This window comes from Vombatus ursinus, unplaced genomic scaffold, assembly GCF_900497805.2.
Source record: "Vombatus ursinus unplaced genomic scaffold, bare-nosed wombat genome assembly UNPS02014832.1, whole genome shotgun sequence".
Taxonomy (NCBI): Eukaryota; Metazoa; Chordata; class Mammalia; order Diprotodontia; family Vombatidae; genus Vombatus; species Vombatus ursinus.
In genome coordinates, this window is record NW_020954610.1 from 50,405,406 (window position 1) to 50,412,870 (window position 7,465).

Below are 7,465 nucleotides of genomic sequence, written 5' to 3' on the forward strand. Positions count from 1 at the left end.
CCTGAATTATTATCTAAAATCTTGCTTCCATCTATCTCTGTCCTCTGTTTTGAGGAGAATATTAAAAGCCATGAGGAGAATAAAAAAGGGCAGCAGAGAGAGAAAGAATGGAAAGCGATCAGAACCATCCAGAGGCATAACTAGCAATTTTGGAACCCTGGGTGAAGGATACAAAGCATGCCTGGGACAAGCAGCACAAAACAGCCCTTGAAAACAATTTTTAAAAAGACAAATTCACTTGGGGGAAGGACTAACAAAAGATGTGGGAAGAGACTGTGGGACACAGAGAAGTCACTGTGGTAGAGCTCAAACTTAAAATTTCAGCCTAGGGCACGGAATGCAGCAGGGTGGGATAAGACGAAGGAAGAGCTCACTTGGGTTGCAACTACTCAGGGACATGAGGGAAGTCATCTTATGATGTCATTTGGGCAGCTAGGTGGTATGGTGGATTGAGTGCTGTCAGCAAGATGACTCCTCCTGAGTTCAAATCTGACCTCAGACACTTACTAACTGTGTGACCCTGGGCAAGTCACTTAACCCTGCTTGTCTCAGTTTCCTCATGTGTAAAAAATGAATTGGAGAAGGAAATGGCAAACCACTCCGGTGTCTTTGTCAAGAAAAGCCCAAATGGAGTCACGAAGAGTCAGACACGACTGAACAACAAAAGCAGGAATAGTAGGGGCAGGATGGGATAGGACAGGGGAAGAGCTCACTTGGATTGCAACTACCAGGGGACATAATGGAAGTCGTCATCTTATAGCTTCCTACTAAATATTCTTGCTAATCAGATGCTGAACTCATTTCCTATGCTTCTGAAGAGCCCAAGTGCTTTCAGGATCCTTCAGATACTGGTACCCTGGGACAAAGCTCCAAGTGCCTCAACCTAGTTAGATTTCTAGAACCAGATACGTCAATGTCCAGTTCTGAGGATAATGTCACCACCATGAATAATTTAATTAATGCCACGGTTCTTTAAATTCACAGGGCCTAGATACAAATTGCTTCCCAGATTAGCTCTGAGTAGCTTCTCTTCTTTGATGAGGTTTTCACCTCATTAATTTGTGGATCTTCCTTCTACTATTGCAGACTTATCCTGGGTGACTCTTGTCCATGTCTACTCAACATAAAAATAATAGCTAGCATTTACATGGTGCTTTAAGGTTGCAAAGAGCTTTACAAGTATTATATCATTTAAACCTCACAACAACCCTGGAAGATAGGTGCTATTATTACCCCTCTTTTACAGATGGGGAAACTGAGGCAGAAGTTGTCACTTGTCCAGGGTCACACAGCTAGTAATTGTCTCAGGTAGGATTTGAACTCAAGTCTTCCTGACTCCAGGCCTAGCACTCTATCTGTTGCACCCTCAATATGTTGGAAGCCTTCCTCCAGTTCTTTTGATATCTCAAGCATTCCTATAGAGTATGATGGCTGTTTATCAGTTTTCCCTCTCTCTTATCACATGACCAGCCTTGCTTTTTTGTTTGTTTCATCTGTTTCTGCTCATCTTTCCATATCCTTTGTACATCTTCTCTTGAATAATTCTTGATTGACAATATATTATAACTTAATCACACCTACCATATACCAACTCTTTGTGACCCCAGTTGGGGTTTCCTTGGCAAAGATATAGGAGTAGTTTGCCATTTCCTTCTCCAGCTCATTTTACAGATGAGGAAACTGAAGCAAACAGGGTTAAGTGACTTGCCCAGGGTCACACAGCTAACAAGGGTCTGAGGCCAGATTTGAACCCTGGTCTTCCCAACTCCAGGCCAAGCGCTCTATCCACTTTGCCACCTAGCTGCCGCTTAGGGTCATTAAAAGAACTAGATGATTTCTTACAGGTCATCCAGCTTGCTCTTCTCCTTCTGTTTAATTCTGAGCCAAGTGTATCGTCCATCTTCATTGTCTGTTTGAGATAGACTGGTTCTTTTTTTTTTGGCTAGGCAATGGGGTTAAGTGACTTGCCCAGGGTCACACAGTTAGTGAGTGTTATGTGTCTGAGGCTGGATTTGAACTCAGATCTTCCTGAATCCAGGGTCAGTGCTCTATCCACTGTGCCACCTAGCTGCCCCATGAGATAGACTGGTTCTATCCAGAAAACTCCTCTGCCCTGTTTTTCCAGGTAATTTTCCATTGTCTCTCTGTGTGTGTGTGTTTTCCTCTTGTCCTATTGTCCTTTAGGAACCAATTGGGAGTTGGAGGGCTCTTGCAGCTGCAAAGTCTGTCTTACAAGGAGGTCAGAACAACCGCTCCCACAGGGCTTCTGCCTCTGGCTTGCATAACACATTTGTCCTTTTATGCTTCCTTTCCTATCTATTCCCATTAGGAGGAGCTGCATGAGAAGCCTCAGCCTGCTGGACAGATTGGGTAACCAAAATCCTGCGGAAGCTTTTTTGGAGGGGAGACTCTTCTTCTGAAGTTAAAAATCAAAACCATCCTCCTGGATGAACAATCAAGAAATTGCAGCCCAGGTCGATGCTGTTGAAGAAGTAAATAGGAGTTCTGTCAAGATCCTCATGGTGTTGATGTCCTGGGTCAAAGCCCATTTTTACCCACCCTAGTTACAATCCCAGGACCAGATAAGTTAGTGTCTACTTCAGAGGAAAGATCATCTCACTAGCATAAGTTTCAACTAATACCACTGTTGTTCATGCTCTCCGAGATTAGGTGTAAATTGCTTCCCAGGTGAGTTCTGAGCAAGTTCCGTATTTTGATGGGTATATGAGCTCATCCCATGTTGATGTGACTCATTTGTGTTTTTGACAGACCTTCTTGTGGAAAATTTATATAAGGACATGGACAAGATGGATGGGAAACCAAATTTCATTGGTCATTGGGAGCTGCCTTGATCTGAATCCTTTGTGGCAGAAGAGACAGTGCCATAAATCAAGGCATCGTGAGACTTTCTCAAAATTTGTCTAACTTACACGTCTCCCCAGTCTTCATAGGCAACTATTTGTCTACAATGCCATTTGCTTGCCAATTCAAAAATCCTCCAAGTTCTTCAAGCACGATGACTTTGATTTCCTCTTTGCCTTTTTAGGCACTTGTCCAAGTCAGGTATCCAAATTCAGATGAACTTGGACCAGGGAGCATTTAAGAGCTACAGGTGAAGAAAGGATGCTGTCTGCTTACCATTTCATCATGCCTCTTTCTCTTGATGCTGTCACAATTTTGTCGCAGCCCAGATTCACCGGGAACTTGACTTCTAATTAGATGTTCTGCCTAAGAGCTATTCCCAAACAGATGTTGGATGGCAAGACCAGTTCTCTTTCACACAGATGAAAGGGGGTAGAAGCTTGATTATTTCCATTTGGTTTCTGTGGCCCTAGGATATCATGAGTTTAAAACATCCTACTTTAAAGTAAATCAAGGACTTGGGTTAAGAAATACTATCGCTAAGAAACAATTTTGTTACCGTGCTTTTTATAAGCATGATGAACAGAAGGGCTTTTGATTTCTGGGGTTGAACTGACATCTGCTGGTGTGCACATCAAAATTCAGAGACCCAACTAGCTCTACTGAAAGTAGGGAGAAGCCTACTTCTAATTATTGTCAAAGATTAAATATTTCCTGCTGGAGTGCTATAGCTTTTCCTCCTGCTTCCAGCCTTAACCTATATATGCACATATATTTCAGAAGCTTAGTGGTAAGTACGTTTCACATTCTTGGCAGAGAGCCTGGAAGTGCAGGTTATAAAAGAAAACAGGCATTTCTTTCTTAGGGAAATGTGGATAGGCATCATTTCTTTTCCCTAGAGGGCTTCCCCCCACCCCCCCAATATGGGAGACCTTTGTACAAATGTAAGAAAAGAAGAGCTATTTCAACCTTCAGTTCTTGGTGGAGGCTGGGGAAGAGGTGTCCTCTTCCTTTCTTCTGGCTAATATTTTTTGCTTCAGGCATGTTCTAGGATTGGCTTAATAGTGGGTGTTTCCTTTTCTTTATCCTCTTCCTCCTCTAGCAATTAAGAAATGTGCCATTTCCAGATGTTTCAGCTGTGGTTCTCCACCCATTTTGGAGCTACCTGAGCGGTGGTTGGCTGGCAGATCGCTTGGCAAATTACTGTGGGTTGTATTAGCTATTATCAAACCAGAAATGATTATCTCTCTGCACTTGGGGAAAGGAGGATCATGCTTCAAGGGGAATTTGCTCGTTTATCAGTGGCCTAGCTGCTTCCTGACAAAATGGTTCTTGGGAAGTGGAAGCATTTCTGTTGATGAATGAGTTAAAAAGCAGTCATTAAGCATTTACTATCTGTACAAGAAATATAGGTGCAGAAGTACAGAGAAGGCTGGACTGGAAGTCAAGAAGACCTGATTTTGAATCCTGCCTCAGATACTAACTAGGTGTGTGATTCTGGGCAAGTAACTTAAACACTTTCAGCCTCAGTTTCCTCATTTGTAAAATGGAGTAAATAATAACACTTACCTCACAGGGCTGTTATGAGGATAACATATGAGATATTTTGGGCTTATACTCAGGGAGTTCTTAGCTCAACCCCCACTCACATCATTGAGTAAGGTCCCCCAGAGCAAGGCTAGCTATATCTCATCCTTAGGGTCCTAGGGGTACCATGGAGAGGTTGGGAGTGTCTTTTCTTAATGCCATTGGCTAGAGGTCCTCTTCTAATGTATTTGCCCTAATATTAATTATCATTTAACATTTCAGTATCATTTAGCCAATTAACATCAATTAATTTTCATAAAGGATTATTTACTGAGAAGATATAACAAGAAGAGAAGTCCAAATCATTTCCCTTCCAACACCAAGGGGCATACCGTCCTCAGAGTGGATTCAACCTTAAAGCAATTGCTCCAAACCATTCTTCCCACCTAATTCACTTCCAGATTTGGCATGACCAATGGACAGAGTCACTTCCTGCAGCATCTTGGCTATAGGGTCCATTCACTGTCAGAAAGGGTCCTAGTTACACCTCTGGGCTGTGCTGGTATACTGGGCTCTGAAACAGACCTCTGAGGTCTCTCTTAACCACTTAAAATTCACAAGGTCGTATTATAGTCTGTTCCAACTCCAACAATTCTTCACCTAAGACAGAAAAGAATAGACACAACAGAGACACAAGCAGTAGCAGGGCCGTGTGCTTTTGGCATGGGTGGGAAGAGTCACACGCCACTAATGCTGGCATTTTTCTCTCAGCAACACCAGGGCGGTGAGCTTGAGCCTTCACACAGACTGCAGTGACAAAGGTCATCTCCACCCACAAGTCCACAGCAGCTCTTCCTTGTTGATGGATACCAAGGAAAGAGAAAAGGCCAAATTGTTCCCAAGGAAATCTTGTACACCCTCCCTGTTCTGACTCAGCAGCCAATCAGAAGTCCATCTTTTTTACCATGTAGTTAGTAGATCAGAAACAGCCATAGAAGAGTGACACATATTCCAAAGTAGAGAACAGGGCCTTCCATTAGATATCATCAACCTTCCATAAGCAGGCTCACCAAGTCTCCCCATAGTAGGCACAGCCCAGTCCTCCATTACACATGTAAAGTAATTTGTAAACCTTAAAGCACTTTATAAATGCTAGCTATTATTATTATTATTTCAGATACAAGTCTGATAAAAAGGTCCAGTTGTTCATAAGCTAAGCAACATTCCTCATGATAGTAATGAATCTTCTTTAGTATCATTCTAATTGACAGTACCTTTTCTGTTTCTGTTGCCATTTGTCAGGGACAAGAACTTTGGTGGTGAGAACTTTCCTTCCTGCATCTTCAGGAGCTCTAATTGATGAGAAGATGGGGTCTTCAGCCCTGGCTCCACTGAATGATGGCTGCAGGGGCTAAGCTAGAGGGAGGACCTAAAACCTGAGACCATTAGGCTTCCCTGCCCATTGTTGACAATTGGTTATGCATAATCTGGTTGATGTTGTTGTTGATGGTGGTAGGAATATTGGGTTCCTCAAATGAGATAATATCTGTAAAATGCTTAGCACAGTATCTGGCAAATATTAAGTGGTTAATAAATGCTTGTTCCTTCCCACCCTCTCTTCTTCACAAGGATTGTTGTCCCCTTGATGATGGTTGCAGAGCTCTGGGTGGAAGCAAGGCTGGTGGACTTGGTGGTACCACTATTCTTGGGACTCTTGGGCCAAGGCTGATTCCATCAAGGCCTAAGTGGAGGATAGTGGAGGTGGTAGTAGTGGTTTGACCCACTTAACATACACTGCCCCCATAACTCCCTCAGGGCACCTGGGAAGGGCTGTACATTGACTTCTTTTTTCTTTTCTTTGGTAAGGCAATTGGGGTTAAGTGACTTGCCCAGGGTCACACAGCTAGTATCAAGTGTCTGAGGCCAGATTTGAACTTAAGTCCTCCTGACCGCAAGGCCAGAGCTCTTTCCACCTAGCTGCCCCTGTACATTGTCTTCTTAAAGGAAGACTAGTTGTTAGGCCCACCTCCAAGAAGCCTGGATAGATAATGGATTATTTCCATAATACAGACAGCAGCTTCTCAGTTATAGGGCAGTGTGAGGGTATCTAAAGTACATGTCCGGGGAAGCTAGTTGGCACAGTGGATAGAGCACCGGCCCTGAAGTCAGGAGGACTTGAGTTCAAATCTGGCCTCAGACCAAACACTTGACACTTACTAGATGTGTGACCTGGGCAAGTCACTTAACCCCAATTGCCTAAAAAAAAAACAAACCCCAAAAAACAAATAAAGTACATGTCCTACCTTGTGTTTATTCTTTTCTGATCTTAGGTGAACAAATATCTCTTGGAGGTGATTGAGTACCCTTTCTGTTCTCCTCATTTTGGGGAAACCCTAGATGTAAGCCACAACCCAAGTAATAAGTAAAATCCTCCCAGGGTGTCAAAATGAGAATTTAATAAGACCAAGTATAAGAACAGGGAAACTAACTGCCCTCTCATTAGAGGCTAAGCTCCCCAATACTCCCCAAACCCCATTCCTGGGTATAGAACATGGACTAGAACAGTACCGCAGTCCCTGTGAGATCCAGTCTCCAACCTTAAAGTTATAAATAAAACTGAAAAGCATTTGCATGAATGAAATTAATGCAACTAGAATAAAAAGGAAAGGTGTAGACTGGAAAAAAATGTTTGTTTCAAATATATCTGATAAGAGTCTAATATGTGAGAAACACATGCAACTAATAGGAATACATAATACAAAAAGCCATTCCTTGCTAGATAAGTAGTCAAAGGATATGAATAGTTCTCAAAATAAGAACAAACTATTAACAATCATATGAAAAAATGTTCCTATTAGTAGTTATAAGAGAAATAAAAATCAGAACAACTCTGAAACAACTCACTTTATATTCAGAAAATTGGCAAAGATGGGAATAGTCAGTGTTGGAGTTGTAGAAAGAAAGGCTTACTAATATAGAGTTGGTAGAGTTATGAATTTGTCTAACCATTTTCTAAAGAAATTTGGTATTATGAGAGAAAAGTAATTAAAATATTCACACACCTTTGACCCCACGA

At 42.2% G+C, this 7,465-nt stretch overlaps 1 long non-coding RNA gene across 1 annotated transcript; it reads left to right on the plus strand.

Annotated features, from left to right (window-relative positions):
• Positions 1-2,336: 2,336 nt before the first annotated feature.
• Positions 2,337-5,988, plus strand: LOC114026066. The gene is made up of 3 exons (XR_003567084.1): positions 2,337-2,688; positions 2,770-4,349; positions 5,692-5,988. It is a non-coding gene; the product is annotated as an uncharacterized LOC114026066 (long non-coding RNA).
• The last annotated feature ends 1,477 nt before the right edge of the window (positions 5,989-7,465 follow it).